The sequence below is a fragment of the Acomys russatus genome, chromosome 19 (assembly GCF_903995435.1).
Source record: "Acomys russatus chromosome 19, mAcoRus1.1, whole genome shotgun sequence".
NCBI lineage: Eukaryota > Metazoa > Chordata > Mammalia > Rodentia > Muridae > Acomys > Acomys russatus.
Window position 1 is genome coordinate 5410355 of NC_067155.1, and position 21369 is coordinate 5431723.

Sequence of the window (21369 nt, forward strand, 5' to 3'; positions counted from 1 at the left end):
CCCCAGAGGAAGAGGATATAGTCAGTCCTGATGCAACTTGGTGAGCTCAGTGTATGGGAAGATGGTCTCCACTAATCTGAGGCATAACGGAGAGGGGATGGAGAAAGGGAGGAAAAGTAGGACTGAAAGGAGAGTAAGGATGGAATCTACAACAGGATAAAAGTTGAATAAATAAATTAGTTTAACACAAAATATTCATGATATACGACCTTAAGAATATGATTTCTCCCTGATCTTTTGAAGAGAATTTTTGTCTGGCCTTAATAAAATTATGTAGCACTTGGGAACAAAGATGCATCCCAGGATCCCTGCACTGGAAACCAAGATGGAAAAAATTTCCAAGGCCACTGTGACCTTGCCCTTGATGCTATGGTAGACAGGGAGAAAAGTGAGCCACACAGTGCAAAACACCAACATGCTGAATGTCAGGAACTTGGCTTCATTGAATGTGTCAGGCAGGTTCCTAGCAAAGAAAGCCACAGTGAAGCTTCCCAGGGCCAGGCAGCCTAAGTATCCTAGAACACAGTAAAATGCAATAACTGAACCCTTGTGGCAGACAATGATGATGTGGCCATGATCAGAGTCTGCATCAATATCAACAGTTGGAGGAGAAGCTCCTAGCCAGATTAAACAGAGAATAATTTGGATGAGGGTACAGAGAGGAATGATGTAGTTAAGTGTTCCTGAAACCAGAATGTACCTCATCCTTCTTGCAGGAGCTGTGACTTTGAAAGCCAGAACCACTGTGATTGTTTTGGCCAACACACTGGAAATAGCCACAGTGAATACAATTCCAAATGTGATTTGCTGAAGGATGCAGGTGACTGAGTTTGGTTGGCCAATGAAGAGCAAGGAGCAGAGGAAACAGAACATGAGTGACATGAGTAAGATGTAGCTGAGAGAGCGGTTATTGGCCTTCACAATGGCTGTGTCGTTGTGCTTCAAAAATACTCCAAGAATCAGAGCTGTAAGGGCAGAGAAACCCAAGGCCATTAAGGCCAGAGCCATCCCCAAGGGGTCTTCATAGCTCAAACACATCACAGCTTTTGGAATGCAGTGATTCTGCTCTGTGTTAGCATACTGGTTCTCTGGACACTTCACACACAGGTCCATGTCTGATTGAGAAAGGAAAGATTTGTTAGTGCAGCTTCAGCAGTTTATTAATAAGACATTTCAATAAGTCTGTTGGAAAAGCTTTGGGCTACCTCCATTTTATTGCTGATAATATAATTGAAGGACATTGCTATACAACAATGCTTCTATTTATTAATTCTTATTCTCTTTATAGAGAAAAACAAACCAAATTTTGTCTATTTAACAGTGTTGATGAGAAAATTTACCATGTTTTCAGAAAGCAGATTTCTTACATCATTCTGTATGCTATCATGAAATGACTGCGTCTGGTAAATTCACAAAATGTAAGTGCATTAACCACAGTGTAACTGAGTGTCTTTTAAAATCTCCGTTCCCATGCACTCGGTGCCTCCTGAGTTCACTGACTGTTCAATTAATGCTTTATGAGAGATGGAGACTGAGTTCTGCTCGGGGAAGAAAAGTGATAGCTTTTCTAATTCCCAGCCCAAACATAATGATATCTAAGGAACAGTAAAAGCAATCATTAGGGGTGTGTGTGTGTGTGTGTGTGTGTGTGTGTGTTTATATTTGTGTGTCCAAATAAATGTAGCATATCTGCTCAAAAATTTGGTAATCATTTGGGAGAAGTAGGAATGTGAGTCTGAGAAGGAAAGTTTACTGGAATATAAATTTAATTTAAAGGTTTGAAATTTGTATAAAAATTTAAAAATAATGATTAATCAGTCCTTTTATATGTTCGAACCTGGCGGTATGGACAAAGAATCCCTGAGTCTTAGTCATGAGAAGCACTAAATCTATCCCTGAAGGTAGAAACCTTTCTACAGACTGAGCACCACAAAGCCCTTCGTCTTGACTCCACTTTCATGGGAAGCATTCAGCATCTTCCTGCTTCCCTACTTTCAATCTCTATGAGACTCAAACTCTGTGAATAGACTCTGAGGTAAATTTTACATCGATAAGCAGCATGGAAGAAATAAAACAAAACCCAAATACAAAAGTGGCCCAGATATTTTTTTCAAGACAGGATTTCTCTGTGTAGCCTTGGCTGTCCTGGAAGCACTTATAGACCAGGCTGGCCTCAAACTCACCGTGATCCACCTGCCTCTGCATCCCAAGTGCTGGGATTAAAGGCATGTGCCACCACACCCAGATTTTTTTTATGTGGAACAAACTACCTCACACATAATATGCTCTTCTGAAATGGCAATGGTAGGCAATTTCATTGGAATTGTGCTGATTCATTAGATAGTTGCACAGAGTTAAGATATGCTTCCTGGTTTTTAAGTCTTTTTATGTAGAACAATTTATTGGTGGGCAATTGTAATGAGCTATTTTGCCTGAAGTGTTGGAAAGTTAGCTGAACTATGAAGAGAATGTCCTGCTCTTGCAGAAAACCTGAGTTCAGTTCCCAGAACCCATGTGGGGCATTTCACAACTGCCTGCAAATTAACTATAGAGGTATTAGTTGTCTCTCACCTGCATCTGCTCTTATGTACACATACACTCACAACGCACATACACACCTATAAATAATATTAATCTTTTTCTATTTATTGATGTAATTACATTATTTCTTCTTCCTTTTAACATTTAAAACTATTTTATTACAGTTTGTTTAATGATTATGGTGGTTATTTGAGTGCATAGATGTCAGAAGGCATTTCTAAGAGTTCATTGCCTGCTCTCACTATATGTGTCCTGGGGATGAACTCCAGCTATCAGTCTTAGTGGCAAATGATTTAAATGTAGAGCCATATTATTGGCCAGAAATGTATTTTAAGAACTTGAATTTCATTGCATAGCATCACAGGCAAATGTTGGGAAAACTACTCAGTGTCCATTTGCATTTAGCCAAGCATAAATATATAATCATTTTACTACTCCAGCTTTGTAGGTTGCAATAAAATATTACTGTTTGTACTAATTACATTCATTACAAAACTGTTCCAATTTATTATTTCATGAATTTGTTACTTGGGAGCTATTTATAAAATATTTTACATAAGCCTCCTTATATAATGTACACCATGTGTCAACAAGTATCCTCACCTTCCTAGAAACAATTCACATCACACATTTAAAAATGGGTAACGGAATAACAATTGGGATGTAATCAGAATAAATTACAATAAAGAAGTGGGGGGAAGAAAATGGGCGCCTTCGAATCACACAAATTCTGTCTTATACTCAGCAGTTTCTGATAATTTTACAAGTAATTTTTTGATCACTACACTAATTTTTCTAAGGATACAGACTTGGTTTCTAGCTCCTTCCTTACACAGTAGTCCATCAGTTCTGGTACCATATTCTGTCCTCTGTTGGATTCCATGCATACATGGTGTACATAAACATATGTAGGGACACATATATACATGCAAAAAGAATTAATTCATATTTTGAAAATTCATGAAAGGAAACTTCTGTGCATGTAGTTATAGGGGAAATTAATAAACAGAACAGATCTCATGCAGTATGCGCTCACACTACAGTATGATTTTGTTTCTTTGAGAAAATACGATGTGACAGGAACTGAATAAAAATGTAAAACTACGGAAAAGCGTTTTTGTTGTTGTGGTGGTGGTGGTGGTGGTTATGACATTGGTAATGTTTCTATTCCTGTGACTGCTACTGGACAAAATTGTGTGTTTTATTTTTGTAGTTGCCTTTTAGACTCCATTAGCATCCCTTTGTTGATGGAAAGGATTATCAATGTAAAGTTTATCACAGCAGCAAACACTTACTTGTTCCATTAGAGATTTCATTTTCTGGGATGTGGATACAAATAAAACAACAAGCTGACATTCCCTCCTGCCTGAATTTTCTGAATCCAGCACCACAATCAGCACTGCATACAGAGGGCAGCATCTGAGAAAATAAGATGCATATTGAGTTTTACGTACTTCATCCATAACTATATTATATTAGTATGTTGAGATATCAATAAGCTTATCTTATAAACAGAAGCTGAGGACCAACATGTCACTTAGTATTTTGTATAATGCCAAATGTGTGAATATATTAAAATAAGTTGATGAAAAATTGAGCACTTTACCAAATCTTAGACATCATGGAAACAGAATTTTAGAGTACTTTGTGCAAACACTACAGAGATGCTACCTGGTTTTCTTGTTGATTTTCATCAAGATGACACAAAGTATAGTAAATAGATAAAGAACAAGGAATGAACCTTATCTGAGAAACTCTTTCTATCAGAACAGCCTGTCTTTCTAATGCTAATACATTTTATTATTTGGTATTCATTGTAGGCATGCTCAGTCTACTAAAGGCAATGCTCTTGCTAGGCAAGGATGGATGAGAAATGAAACAGAGCAAACCAGTAAGCAGTGTTCTCTCAAGGGCCTGTGCTTTAGTTTTAGTTTACAGATTCATTCCTTGTCTTCCCTTGTCTATAACCCATAAGCCAAAACAACATTTCTTCCTCACTTTGTTCATGGCCAAAGTTTAATCAAAGCAATGACTTAGCAAGATATGATGAAAGCACATCTAAAATAGGGGAAATATCTCTTCAAGTCTTAGACAACAAACACATCCTCCAATAAATTAAGACTGCAAATGTTCACAAACAGTGTAAAGAAAAACACAGTTGAAAAGACAATCCTAGTGACAAAGTGCAGAGCTGATGTGTAAGAAGCTGTAATGTGATGTGTTTCCTGAAGTGAGAAGACCTTAAGGAGCCTACAAATACTGTGGGAACCTGAGTAAAAGTTAGTTTGTTTGATGTTAATTGAATGTTTTCTCAGGTTAAAGAAAGGTTATGTTTTTATTACACTGAACTTTATGATGGAGCTCTGTAAGGGCATTAGAAATTTGCTGATGAGGCTACCAAAAAGAGACTTCATACCCTGTGAGCATATTCAGGGGGAGGAGTCCCTCTCACTCAAATCACAGGGGAGCGGTGTAGGGGAAAAGCAGGAGGGAGGGAGGAATGGGAGGATGCAAGGGATTGGATAACAATTGAGATGTAATTTGAATAAATTAATAAATATTTTTTGAAAGAAATTTGTTGATGGCTGCATGCCCATTAGAATCCTTCATTCAGTATTAATGTCTATGTAAAAACCACATTGTCACTGTTACACAGGTTCATCTCATATTGTCTACATATACACCTAACTAGAATGCTTCCTTTTGCTGTGGTGGTTGTGAAACAGGTTCTCACTCTGCAGCATTAGAATACGTGGACTTCCTATCTGGAACAGGGAACATTACTTTCTCTTTTTTTACTTGTTTTACAAATTCATTCATATTACATCTCACTTATTATCCCATCCCTTGTATCCTCCCATTCCTCCCTCGTACTTTCATATTATTTCCCTCTCCTATAACTGTGACTGAAGGGGACCTCCTTCCACTTTATGTGATCCTGGGGTATAAAGTCTAATCTTGGTAGCCTGCTATCCTTCCCCTGAGTACCCCCGAGCCTTTGCATCAAGGGGAAATGGTCAAATAAGGGGCACCAGAGTTCATGTGAAAGGCAGTCCCTGCTCTCCGCTCAACTGTGGAGAATGTCCTGTACATTGACTAGATCTGGGTAGAGGTTTGATGATGACTGCACATATTGTCCTCCCTTGGTGCCATAGTTTGAGTAGAACCCCTGGGCCCAGATCCATCCATCATAATGTTCTTCTTGTAGGTTTCTAGCACCCTCTGTATCCTTCTATTTCCCCATTCTCCAATACTTCTCTTACCTAGAGTCCCAAGAGGATGTCTTCACATCTATCTCATTTTCCTGATAAGTGAAAACTTTCATGGGACATGCCCCTTGGGCAACTGTCCAATTATTAGTGAGTATATATGCCTTTAGTCATCAGGGAAATGCAAATCAAAACAACTCCGAGATTCCATCGTACACCCATCAGAATGGCTAAGATCAAAAATCAAGTGATACCACATGCTGGTGAGGATGTGGAGAAACAGAAACACTTCTTTATTGCTGGTGGGAATGTAAACTTAAACAACCTCTTTCGAAATTTATCTCAGAAAACTAGGAATAGGGCTTCTTTAAGCCCCAGCAATTCCACTCATTGGAATATACCTAGAAGATGCTCTGGCACACAACAAGGGCATATGCTCAACCATGTTCATAGCAGCCTTCTTCATCATAGCCAGAACCTGGAAAATGCCTAAGTGTTCCTCAGAAGAAGAATGGACAAAGAAACGGTGGTACATCTACACTATGGAATACTACTCAGCTATTAAAAAGAAGGAATTCTTGAAATTTGTGGATGGATGGATGGAATTGGAAACTATCATACTGAATGATTTAACCCTGAAGCAGAAAGACTCAAATGGTATATATGCACTTATAATTGGATACATTCTCTCTTTTTAAAATATATTTTCATGGTTATTTTGGTACATGGTAAAAATTTCCTTATTTAAGTAATTTATTCAGATTACATCTCATTTTCATCCCCTCACTTGTGTCTTCAAATTCCTCATCCCTCCAACTTTCATCCTATTCCCCTCCCCTAGGGTTGAGACACAAAGGGAATTTCTCCACCACTGTAAGATCACAGCCTATCAGGTCTCTTCCTGGGAGCCTGTTAACTTTTCCTCTGAGCATTAACAAATCTCCCCACCAAGAAGAAATGGTCAAGTATGGGGCACCAGAGTTCATGTCTGAGTCAGTCCCTGCTATCCACAGAATTGTGGAGAATGTGGTGTCCATTGGCAAGATCTAAATAGGGATTCTATATTTACTATATGCATTGGCTTTCCTTGGTACAGTATTTTTAGCTGACCCACCTGGGTCCAGATCTGCCAGCCTTAAGTGTCTTCTTGTAGGTTTCTAGGACCCTCTATATCCTTCTATTTCCCCATTCATCCTTACCTCTCTCACCTAGAGAACCTGTAGGAAGTCCTAGTAGCTATCCCAATCTCTGGCTAAGCACTTGGTAAGATTTTATTGACCATTTTTTAGAAGAGTGGAGACAGTGCATATTACTGCCCCATTTCTCTTCAGTATTTTAAGGCATGGTCTCTACTCACACTGGCAACCTTGGATTAGCTATCTAAGCCAAACTGGTCACATATCAAAATAGAATTTTCTAAATCTGCATACAAAATGTTTGGATTAAAACATGCACCACACATACCTGGCTTCATTCTTATTTTAATTGCCTATTTTTATATTTTTCTCTCTATCTAGTACAATGCTTTCAGTCTGTTTGCCATAAAAATCCTATTCTATCAAGATATTACCTGTTCTTTGTAATCCAACATGTTGCCTTTTTTTACTCTGAATAGTTGATGGACTTATTTATAATACATTTATGAATATTTTTGTATAATCATACAATTTCATCTTCGAGTGTATTTTCATTATTCATCTCACTTAACTGCTCTGCATTTTTGAAACATGATTGCATTTATTGAATGAAATACACTTGGGAGTAGAGTACAAAAATTCTGGTTTGTTGTTGAGTTGCCTTGATAGATGTTTACTTCAGAATTATTCCATCCGTGTCCACCAAAGTGAATGATTTCATGGATTTTGTTTGTTTGTTCATTTGTTTGTTTGTTTCCACTTCATAATGATGTATCACCCACATTTTTATAGAAGGATTTCATTCAGGTTAAAAATAACATTTTTCCCATGGAAGTAACAAAAAAAGTTTTGGGGTGTTTTTGTTGTCTTATTAAACCAATCTTGTTGTCTATGGATTTTTGTTAGAGAATGTGAACGTTAACAATAAATTATTATTGTAGATTATTTTGTGAATATTGTCTAGTTGTTGATATTGTAGTCCTTGATAGCTTTTTAATAGTTGCTTTTCTCTGGAACTTAGTGCTTTCTATGTGTTCCTTTGATTCTTGCATTCATCATGTGAAGTGGTTCAACTAGTGTCTTTCTTAGTGATTTTTCTGTGTTCATAAATTCCTGTGATTGTGTCTATTATTGAACTCTGTTCGGTATCCTTCTATTGTGAGGAATAACTTTTCTGTTTTAGTTACTGTGGTTGACTGTTAAATGTTTGAAATACATCACTATTACTCTCTTCCTGTAAGAATGTCCATAGTGACATTGACTGATATACAGATGGGAACTTGCTATGACAGAGTCCTCCATACTGCAGCCTTCAACTTTATGTCTTTGTTACAAAATAATTTTTAACTTATATATGCCAAGGGTTGTTCATTTACTGATTTTAAATGTTTGCTATATAAATGACTGTTGTATTTTGATGGTCACACATCTCTCGTGAAATTTATGATTATATTATACTGGATACAGTGTTGATGAGTTTAGTGTGTCCTTCTTTTCCTCTTGTGATCTGGACTGTAATTGTGATCTTTTGATCAGAAAGCTTCAAGTCTCCTATATTTTGAATCCTATGTTTTGTTTTATTTTTGTTATAGTCTGAATTTTCTAATACTTATACACAATATTCAAGCTTTGCCATCCTGACTTTATCTTGAACTATTGTCTTGCTGACACTATTTACTTAGAATTTTATTTCATTTATTTTATTTTTCCTTTACATATTTTCTGTTTGAATATTTTTATTATTTTGTGCTTTTCATGGATTTTTCGTTTTCTCATGCTTTTTCTGTGACTTATTTTATGGTAGTTTCTGTGATCCCTCTTATCCTTCCCGAGGAAATTTATATCTCCTCACTTATCATTATTATGAATTATGTATTTAGCATATCATTGAACATACTCTCATTTAAGGTGATGAATGTAACATTTTGAGCTAGGTACATTTGATATCATCATTTTTATGTTTGTTTGCTTCTGCATGTATCCTGATATGCATATCTGGAAGCAGATCAATTGTTCTATATTTTTTTAATAATGAGTATTATTCCGGTGCAGGTTTTTGTAATGGTCAATCAAGCTTTGTTTAGAACACACATGAGATATCACTGCTGCCATCGAGTGTGTTCGTATCTCAGTAGCTAAACTTCAGATCCTGTGTTCCTCTGCATAACAATAATTCCCCTCATCACTCTGAAAAGGACTATTAACAGCAAATGCCAGAATACATGAGCAATCTGAATTCGTGGACGTAAAATCTTTAAAATTTAAACAACTTTGTGGTTGCATAGTTCGAATAGAATACTTTAAAACCAATCACATCAGAATTCATCATATAACATGCCCTGGAGCTATGATGGAAATTTTTTTCACAAATTTCTGCATAGCAAAAATGTATTACTACCAAATACCTCCAAATACAGAGAAGGAAACTAGATACCACTTCATTAGTTTGAATGAACTATACAACAATTAAGAGGACCATGCAAGGATACTGTAGTGAACAGTTTCTTTACATGGTATAACTCAGAGCTGAGGCATGGAAAAACTGTGAATAACAATTGATTTCCTGCACCCATTTTGCATATCTAAGCTGGCTCACATTTCCATGAATATGCATCACCCTTCAAACGCCCATATATAACACATAGGCCAGTGTTGCATGGACATATATCCAGACAAAAAACCCATAACATATAAAAAAGAAAGAAAATAGAAATTAATAATTAATAGAATATTTAATATGTATCAAAAATTATTAATTTATGATTAGAGGGGTTGACAATTTAGAGATTCTTTGTCAGAAGGCTTAAGCAAACATATAAAATAAAACTGTTGCCCTCTCTTTGATCACTTCCCCCTGATGGGGTACCTTACCAAATCACAGAGGAAGAATATGCAGGCAGTCCTTATGATGCTTGATAGGCTGTGGTCAGTGAGTAGGGGAGAAGAGCTCCCCTCTCTGAGGACTAGGGAAGGGGCATAGGGGGAAGGAGAAGAGAAGGTGTTCCTGGAAGAACATGAGGAGAGGGTTAAGACTGGGATGTAAAATGAATAAAATAAAAAATTTACATTAAAAATAGTTAAAACTAAAAGAAATGATGGGTTTGTTTTCTACTGCATTTGGGTTTTTAATTTACTGCATCATTACACTTAGCCTCAGTCTCTTTAACTTTTTATCCCAGATTAAAAATAAATGAGGAAATCACTATATGGTAATAAGAATGGTACCATAAGTCTATTGCTCACTTTACTGGAAATATTATAAATGACTGGTCAAAAGTTGTTTTATATTCATATTAAAAAACAAAAAAGCACAGTTCTTTTATAGTGAAATACAGTATAACTGCTGCATGAACTCCTCAAAGGACTAATAAAAGGTCACATAAAAAATAGTGAAAATAAGAAATGTAGCATAGGAGACTAGAAGTAGGTTCCTTATGTGACAATTTATTTCATTTCACTAATTTATAAAAAAGCATAAATGGACCAAATAAACACACAGTGTTTACTGGTATGTAATGGAAATCAGTACAGTTCTTTCAACCCACCTATCAACTACCTGTGGCCCACTCTAGCATGTCTTCAGATAGATGCAGCTGTTGACCATGTGGAAAATCTAGGCTAAATTTTCCTATCTTCACCTTAAGTTCAAAATCATGTGGGAGATTCCAAATGTAGAAAATGTCATATTCTTTCTGAAGCTTTTCTGTCTGATTCATGGTCACTTTGTCTCCATTAGGACTAGTGAAGTGGGTCTTTCTCATCAAGTAGTGCATCTGAAAAATAGACAGTATTATATAACGCATATGCCCTCCCTGATAGGAGAAAACGTATAATGATTTTACCTGAAAAGCAATTTTATTGAAGGTATCAGGTAGAAATTTTCAATGAAATCAACATGATATATTAATTTGTCATAATGTTTGCATAATTTTAGTTCTCTGAAAGGAAATTAAGAAACACAAGCATAGACAAGCACATATACATCAAACATAGATGTGCAACACACACACACACACACACACACACACACATGCATCTACACACACTGAGACCCACATCTACATAGAGATACATAATATACCCGCATATTTGTTTACACAAACATTAACATACACGTCCAGACACACATCAGAGCATACAGGCACAGACAGACAGACACACCCAAACAGACACACAAGTACAGACATATACCAAACACATACATAAACACACACATGCACAGACAAATACACACAGGGAGACATAAAGAGATACAAACATTCACACAGAGAGACATTGACACAGAAACACATTTATGCTCACAATATCAAAGGAGATACAGACAGAAACACACAGAGCAAGAGATATACATATGTGCAATCCAATATACAGAAACACAGACACATGCACTGACAAATACAATCAGAAATATACACAAAAACAGAAACAAACATACACATGGGCATTGAAAAAAAGACAATTTATGCTCACTTCTACAAACAGACAGATAGTCAGATGGACAGAAACACACATATACACACATACACACACACACACAAGTGCATACATATCTGTACATACACACGTAAACACAGATATATACACAAACACACAGAAACACACTTAGAAACACAAATACAGGGAGAAATATATATTCAAAAAATGAGTGTCTGTCTGTGTGTGTGTGTGTGTGTGTGTAATAAACTGATTCGCATAACTGTTTCTGTGTAATTACACTAAGCCTTTGAGGAGGTGAACAAAGGCTAAGGTTGGGGAGAATCAATTGAGAAAACAATCCCCTGAATTTATTACCTCAATTTTCAGAATTAATGAACAAACCCTCATCTCTTCATCATGGTGACAATTAATGAGAAGAGACTAATTATCTCTCCAGCATTAGAACAGGAATGATTATGTCCAGTTGCTCTGTTACAGAGTCACTTATTTTCACTGATAAATGGTGTCTTTTCTTGCAATACCTGTGTATTAAATTATATACAAAGCTCTAAGTTTATTGTGTCATCATAAAAACATTTAGAAACCTAGCTTTTGGGGAAACATTTCCTAGTTCACTCAGTTAATCATCTGAGAGACTCTTAAACTATGACATTGATAAGATCATGTATAATCCACTAGAAGAAAACCTACCTTTGAGCACCTATGATCACGTTTTTTCTCATTGTCAATTGGCTGATTTTCTACCTGTTGAAGAAGCATCTCATGAATGACATGGGCGAAAACATATGCAGCATTGTATATGTCATAACTGCTATCACTGAAGGCCATGTCAAAAGTCTGTGCCATTAGCCATTCCAATGAGGCATTGGATGAGCAGTTCTTCATTGTCTTACACTTAGATGCTGAGGCTTCACAGTTAAAGTCCATCCACTTCAGTCTTGCCAGTGATTTATCTGAGTATTTGAGAGGGTCCAATGTCTGGACAAAATTTTTGAAACCAGGAATCTTACCATGGTGTTGTGCAAAAGCAAGAGTCCCATAGACAGAGTCAAGTGTGATATCTCTCTTACTTGTAGGAACATCCCACTGTGAGGTGGTGACCCATATTCTTCTTATACCTAGATATTCCCACATTCTAATGCACACAGCAAGAGGACTGTCTGTGTCACCATAAAGGATAACAACATTTGTGGATGATGTCATGATTTCGTTATAAAACACATCAGCTTTTGACATGTAAACCTCCATGTTCACTGGGATCATGTTCACAAAGGCAAAGCAGATTGTGTTTTTTTCCATCTCTGTTTTCAAATATGAGAGAAATTGTGCACCCAGGTCATTGTCTGTGATGGCCAGCCCGATCCAGTTCCAGTTGAAATAAAGTAAAAAGGCGACAAGGGCCATGGCGAGAGATGTATCCTCATGGGCCATCTGATGAATATGGGAAAATTGTACACGGTCATTCAGGAGAGGATGGAAAGGCCCATAAGTAAGATGGAGAACCTAGGCCACAAGGAACAGCATGAGGTAGCATGTACTTTTGAGAACTTGTAAACACATTTTATCTGTAAAATGTTCTAGAAATCCCCCTTACCTGTTACTTCTCCTCTCATCCCCATTTCACACAAATAAATTCCAGATCCCCATCAAGTATCTGAATAACACCATTGAACAACACAGATTGACATAAGGCCAGTAAGACCAGTCTCCTCTTTACACCTTTTTTTCATCTTATCAAAGCCACCAATGGAGACACAATTTCATTAAATTTTAACCCCACAAAAATCTCACCTGATGAGGGTCACGTCTGTACGTGAATGTGTGAAATAGTACAGATGCTTCCCAGTTTGGTCCTGTAACAATTACTGAACAAATGGCGCTGTTGGTACAGTCATAATTAGGAGGGATCGCATCAGTTGGTTGAGAAATATGAATGAGATCTTTTACTAGTGACAAGTTTAGACAATATGGTACTTGAAATACTAAAGACGTATTTGGTAGAAGATCAGGGTTTCCGTTTATTTCACCCAAGGAAAAAGCCAAAACCAGAGGAAACAGGCTTTCAGCTGGTGTTCTGTAAAATGGTACAATATTTATTATGTACAGAAGTATACACATAATCATTGGCATTCAATACAGTGACTATCCTGTACTTGAAGATATTGTCTTTATCCCTATGTTTAGAGCAATTATCCCATGTAATGAGGGTTTCAAATATAAAAATATGGAATCTTATAACACCTATAAAATTTCATGTGAGTTCATCTACACAAAACATGCATATTGCATGGAAAGCATGTCCATCTATGGTTACTGAGTATTTCCTCAGAAGGTAAAGACAAGGCCACAGGTTTTGACCAAGCTGTAAACGTGATCATGCATTCATTTATTAATTATAGAGAAATATGACAATTACACATGATGTTAGAGCCTCTGAGTTTCTGGTATTTCCTTATTAAATTAATTGAATTGGCTAAGGTAGTGAAAGAGTGACTGATGAGTGCACAGGACTGTTTCTGGGACAATATTTGGTACCGTACTAACAATAAATTATAACTAGTTGGGAATACATCATAGTCTTCTCTATTCATCTTCATATTGTTGTTTTTCTTTTTAGATTATTTTTCAGGGAGAGCATCTTTCTACTGGTTTATTTTCAAATAAATTCACACACAGGAGATGCATATTTAAATAGATGTATGTCTGACGTTGGAAATCAATCTGTTTCTTTATCAGAAAACTGGTAAAAGCTTAACTTCCAGACATAGCTATACCATACCTGGACATATACCCTAGGACACATGCTCAATTATGTTCATAAAAGCATTATTCATAATAGCTAGAATCCAGAAAAAAATGATGTCACCCAAACAATGGAGAATAAACAATGAAATACTACTAAGATATAAAACAAAGAAAATCATGAATTTTTCAGGCAAGAAGACTAGAAAACATCTGCTGAGTGTGATAACCCAGACTAACAAAAACACACATGGATGTACTTACTTAGCCATATAGTACATGATAAAAAATATTAGAATTACGGACCCAAAGATAATGAGTAAGAGGGAGGGACCCAGAGAGGACACTTTATTGCAACTCAGAAAGGTAAACATAATAGAGAGCAGAAGAATTTGAAGATATGGAACAAGGTAGGAGAGAGAGCTCAGATAGAAATGAGGGCGGATATCAGACATGGGGAGAGCTGATGCATCAGGTCAGAGGGCCTGAACAGTAAGAATAAGGCATGGGTGGAGATATCTCTCTGACAAGATGAATAAATAAGACACATCTGGGATAATATCGTGGTGACTCTGTTGAGAGGACATCCTCTAACTAGACAGAACTCCTAATGAAGGGAGGGGAAAACCACTCAATCCACAAGAACTATGACTCAAAATTTACCTTTCCTACAAGATATGCAGGGATAAAAATAGAGGAGAGATTGAAGGAATGTCCAAGCAATGCGTGACCCAAACTGAGACTCAGAACACAGGAGATAGGCAACCTCTGACACTATTATTGATACTCTGCTCTGCTTTCAGACAGAAGCCTGGCATAGATGTTCCCTGAGAGTTCTGGACATCAGTGAATCAAAACAGATGCTAAGAATCAAAACCAAATATTAGACAAAGAGTGTTGGGAGTCTTATAGAAAAGTAGGGAGAAGTATAGAAGGATGAAAAACTAACATAAACTACACAAGAAAATCAACAGTCAATTTATCAGGCCACAGAGGGGGTTGTGGAGACTCAATCACCAACCAAGGATCCTCAAAAGACTGGAACTAGGACCCCTAAACAGATGTAGGTGATGTGTAGTTCAGGCTTAGTGTGGGTCCTCTAGTAAGAGGAGCTTGGACTGTTTCTGACATGGACTCTGTTGCCTGTTTTTTTACTCTCTTTCCCTTGGTGGGGCTTCTATTTCAGACCACATGGGAAGAGTACACATTTAGTCCTGATGTGATTCATGAGTTGAGGTGACTTAGTCAGGGGCTTCCGTTCTTTTAATAAAAGAGAATGCAGATGAAGTAGATGGAGAGAGCATGTGACAAGGAATAGAGGAGGGAGAGGGCAATGATCAGTAGGTAAAATACATAAACAAATATATTATTTAAAATTGATGTATGCCTGTATGCGTCTGGATGTATGGACCTAAGTTATGCTCTTTTATGACATGAGCAAAAATTAAATTGAGGGTTTTTTATTCTCTTTATGTAAAAAAAATCACTCCTGTCTCTTGCTAGTTATTTCCTATCATCTGAACAATAAGCATCAAATATAATCCTTCACTTGGAATGATTCACTCATATTTAAATATAGTTAGATTTTCATTTATATATTGTACCTTTGAGTTATCTTTCTCTATACAAATAGCTCCTTTTAGAATACCCTTTATTACAGCACAGAAAAAATTGTCATTGGAAATTTCAGTAAAATATATTAGAAAATTGATACTTGAACTTGTGTGACACAAACACTAACTCTTGCATACTAAACATAAACATCATCAGTGACTTGAGCTATCAGAGTGGCCTAGTAGTCTAAAGTGCTGGCTGTGCTTGGAAACAACAGTCAGAAATCCACAAACTAAAAATTTGTAGAGTATCCACATGGTAAAATATGCAATTATACTTAATAAAGTTACTGAAACAGAAATGTAAGTAGAAACTGTGATAAAAGTGTAGGAGAAGAAACAGCTTAGACATAAAAAGAAGTCACATATTTCCTAAAGAACTGCAGAGATGAGCTACTAGGAAACTTCTCTGTTTCTGTTCTCAAGGACTATCAACTATATATGCCACAAATGTAACTCAGTCAACTGACAAGGGAAGAAGGAGTCACCACTATTAGTGATACTCTGTCTTCTCAAACATAAATTTACAATCTAGGCACTTTTTCTTTGTGCTAAAACATATTTTGACCACATTTCCAGTCATACTAGCAGAGCACTAGCATCTTACTGAGAATAAGGAACATCTAGAAAAAACAGTGAGCCTTGTTTGTGCCAATATTAGATATTTGTAAAATACAGTGTAAAGAATAAAGCAAACAGGATATTTTTATGATATTCTTTTAATAAAAAAGGGCAAAAATTAAGTGGCACTATAAGATTTTTTAGTTTCTCTTTATGGGAAGAATAATCTCTCCTGTCTCTTCTTAGTCATTTCATGTCATCTGAACAACAATCATCAGACATACTCCTTCATTCTGAATGATTCACTCAGCTTTAAATATAATTAATTTTCCACTTAGAATTGTACCTTTGTGTAATCTTTGTCTACAAAAAAGTCCCTTTTAGAATGTCCCTTAAAACCGCACAAAAAATTGCCATCAAAAATTTCAGCCCCACACAATAGAAATTTGAGACTAGAATTTGTGTGATTCAAACACTAACTTACGAATGATAAACTTTAGAGACACTAGTTACTTGAGCTGTCAGAGTAGCCTAGTAGTATGAAGTGATGTTCTTAAAAACAACTATCAGAAATCCATAAAGCCAAAATGTGTACAGTAACTACATGGTAAAATATGCAATTATACTTAGTAAAATTACTGAAAAAGAAACATAATTGGCTAATGTGATAGAAGTGTCAGAAAATAAACAACTTAGACTTTAAAAGGAAGACACATAATTTATTATTATTATTATTATTATTATTATTATTTATTCATTCATTCATATTACATCTCAATTACTATCCCATCCCTTGTATCCTCCCATTTCTCCCTCCCACTTTCACACTATTCCCCTCCCCTATGACTGTGATTGAGGGGGAACCTCCTCCCCCTTTATGTGATCGGGGGTTTAAAGTCTAATCTTAGTAGCCTGCTATCCTTCCCATGAGTATCACCAAACCTTTTCATCATGGAGAAATGACCAAATATTGGGCACCAGAGTTCATGTGAAAGTCAGTCCCCACTCATCACTCATCTGTGAAAAATGTCCTGTCCATTGGCAAGAACTGGGTAAGGTTTCGAGGTTTACCGCATGTATTGTCCTTGGTTGGTGCCATAGTTTGAGCAGAACCCCTGGGCCTAGATCTACCTATGATAAATGTACTTAACTCTTAAATAATTGAAAAGATGAGCTACTAGGAAACTCCTCTAATCATTTTCTCAAGTACTGTCAACTACCTACACAAGCTACAAATATAACCCAGTCAGATGACAGGGAAAGTAATTCGTCATCACTATTAGAGATAGCCTCAATTTTCAAACATACAATTTATAATCTAAGCATTCCTTCCTTGTGTTAAATAGAAAATGACAAACTGGGGTTGATAATACTTACAAGACAATGGTTGTGTATGTATACAAGTTAAGATGGAGATATAAGGACATCTTTAAAGTTTACATTGGACAGAAATCCTACTTACATTTTTGATGCAGGTTCAAAAATCATAGAGTGACCACATCCAGATAATTTTAGAGAATAAATGCACATCTACGTGAAAGGTTTCTGTAACTAGATATACTCCAAATATTAGGTGCCCCCACCCATGAACTGATAGTTATACACTGACAGAAAAACACTCTATGGCCATTTAATTTTACCTTCTCAGGATAAAACTTATTGAAATTTTATGGGGTATCTTTTGATAATAGAGCACTGAGTACAGTGTAATGGAAACTGTTATCAAGAGGGATAATATTTATGATCATTGTAGAGATTGGTTTGTTCACTAAACTTCCGGCCTTGAAATCAGAAGTCTAAATGGAAGAAACAAAATACTTTATGGGACAATTTCAATTAATAAAATAGCATTGAGTTTATAAAAGAATTTGGTGTTGTTTCTCTGTGTGCCCATTGGAGTAAAAAGACAACCTTCAAATCATTATTCTATTTCTCATCTTCAGACTTCTCCAGAAACACTTGTGATGACATCTACATGAAAATTTAAAAAGCACTTACAGCGGATCTAGAATGTTGTTAAAATAGTCTTTCTCCACAGACCATTGCACTGTATAAAGGAAGAAAAAACACACTTCCATTAACTCTCTGTACTTTTCTTCATTCTTCATTCTGCAAAAGCAACTGGAAGGAATGAAACTCATCATGAGAAGTGGACTGTTCAGAAGCAAGTAGAACAAAATAAAAGTGAACATCTTTGTCCTACTATAAGCCTCGGTATTTTGGACTGTGAAGTGTCATGCATATCAGCCTAACAAATGGGCACCCATGTGTTCCTATCTTCTTTTATTTTTCTGGACAATGGAAAGTTTACTTGCACATTCATGATTCCTTTTTTCCCTTAGGCCCTTCTTCATACCTGGAGGAATCTTTCTTGGGACTTGTCATCTGAGGACCAGAGGCCATGTGGTATACATGAGTTGATAAATATATTTGTTAATAGTTCTGTCTCTGGTTCCATGACATCATTCAGGTTTATGGATATTAAAATCCCTGAGCAGAGGCTGTTTAGTGAAAGTTTTGTTTCAGTATTATCTTTTATATCTTTTTATATGTACACCAATAGAAATTGTGTCAGTAGATATTTTTTAGATTATGCACAGTGAAATACAAATTATTAATTCAGAAGGGACTTACGTAACGGCTCATGACTACATGGTAAGCATTGTATCACCAAGTCTATATGATGCAAAGGTAGCCACTTGTCTGGGACATCTGAGAACCTCAGAGCCTAAATACTGTGAAGTATGTCACACCAGTGACAAATAAATAATATCTACCCAAAACCTGTGTTTCCAGGGTTAGAGAACCAATAATCAGGTGAAATCCAGAAATTTCTTGAGTTCTGTTGTACCAGAATCCATCCACCTCCTCACAAAAGAGCAGCTCATGTACACTTCAAATGTTGATTTTTAAAAGTTCAACAATATCCAAACAAACTCATGACCTTTGTGTATCATTTCAAATGTTAAATGAGACTTATCCTTCAACCAACACCTACAGTATTGGTAATAAACTATGTTAAATATTTGAGTTCTAACACATGTTCTCCATCCTAGACCCTCAGTTCTCACAGATCAATAAAATGTCTTAACCCATTTCTTGTACTTCATCTTTGCTTTTCAGTATTGTTTTAAACTCATTTCCAGTCAAGTAATATCTGAAAGGAATTCTTGTGCTGAGTATCTTAGAAGCGAATAATAACAGGGAAACAATTGTGGTTTTAATGTGTAAATTCTTCCTATACAAATTGCAGAGTAATCTATTCCTCATTGCAGTGTAGAATCTGCATTGTCAGTATAAGCATATACTGATATTTTCTTCCTACTAGTTTCAAGGATATCCCATCCCTAATTCATGTAGGCCTTTGCACTTCTCAAATAATGCCCAAACTAATTTTTTGTGTAAAGACGTGTGTCTGTGTCACACATGCACACACACACATGCGCACACACACACACACCAACAATTATTCCTACACACATTGATACAAGACATACACTGTTAAACTAGAGTCTATGAAAATTCAGCATTTCCTAAGTCGGCATGTTTAGCTTAGCATAATGTCCTTCTGTTCCATTCCAAATTCCTGCTAATATTATCATTCTTTTCCACGTTGAGTTCAAATCCATTATTTACATATAGACTACCATGTGCTTTTCCTCTGAATTCCAATAGGTCTAAGAAAAGTATGGACCCAATAATTGTATTTGTTTAGTTTCATCCTTGATCTGTGGTTTCAATCATTTATGAATTATATACAAGTGAATTTTAAATATCTATTTGTTTATCACTTAGTTAAAAACATACATTGTATATAGTTAAAATATAAGTGATAATATATATTTATTTTTATTTAAATAATTCAATCAGATTACGTCTCAATTGTTGTTCCTTCACATGTATCTTCACATTCCTTCCTCCCTCACTCTTTCACCATGTTCTCTTCCACTAGGCATGTGACAGAAGGGAACTTCCTCACCTACCATATGAATGTGGCCTATCAGGTCTCATCTGCATAGCCTACTTACTCTTCCTGTGTGTGCCACCAGGCCTCCCACCAAGGAGAAGTGTTCAAACAGGGGGCACCAGAGTTCATGTCAGAGTTAGTCCACTCTCCACACAACTGAGGAGAATGTGCTGTCCATTGGACTAGATCTGAATAGGGAGCCTATGTTTATCATGCAGCATTCTCCTTGGTTGGTACAGTAGTTTGAGAAGACCCTACTAGTCTCAATCTGCCATCCTTGATAGTCTTCTTGTAGAGTTTCTAGACCCTATGTGTCCTAATATTTACCCATTCTCCCATACCTGTATCACCTTGAGGTCCCTATAGGAAGTCTCAACATCTGTCCCAATCTCCTGGCGAATGAAGATTCTCAGAGGACATCCCTCTGGGGCTAATATCAAATTATGAGTCAGTATATACCATGTGTATCTTTCTAGGTATGGGTTACCTCATTCAGGCTGATCATTTCAAGTTCCATCCATTTGTCTGCAAATTTTAAGATTTCCTTGTTTTTAATATCTGAATAGTATTCCACAATGTAAATGTACCACAGTTTCTTCATCCATTTTTCAACTGAGGCACATTCAGGTTGTTCCCAGAGTCTGGCTATTACGAAGAAGGCTGCTATGAACAAGGTTAAGCAATTATCCTTGTGTGGTGGAGGATCTTTTGCATGTATTCTGAGGAGTGGAATAGCTAGGTCTTGAAGTATCCCTATTCCCAGTTTTCTGAGAAAGTGCCAGATTGGCCAGATGGATTTTCAATGTGATTTTACAAGTTTGAACTCCCATTAGCAGTGAAGGAGAATTCTCCTTTCTCCACATGCTCAGCAACATGTGCTGTACTTGAGTTGTTTATCTTAACCATTCTGATAGTTGTAAGATGAAATCTCAGAGTCATTTTGAGTTTCATTTCTCTGATGACTAAGGACAATGAGCATTTCTTTAAGTGCTTCTTAGGCATATATTCATCTGCTGAGAATTATCTGTTTAGTTCTGTACCCCATAACTTAATTGAGTTATTTGGTTTGGTGGCATTTAATTTCTTGAGGTCTTTATATATTTTGGATATTAGACCTTTGACACATGTAGGATTGGAGAAGAACTTTTCCTGATCTGTAGGCT

At 36.4% G+C, this 21369-nt stretch overlaps 1 pseudogene; it reads right to left on the minus strand.

Moving 5' to 3' along the window:
* Positions 1–210: 210 nt before the first annotated feature.
* LOC127203098 (vomeronasal type-2 receptor 116-like) lies at positions 211–18431 on the minus strand (annotated as a pseudogene).
* Between the last annotated feature and the right edge of the window lie 2938 nt (positions 18432–21369).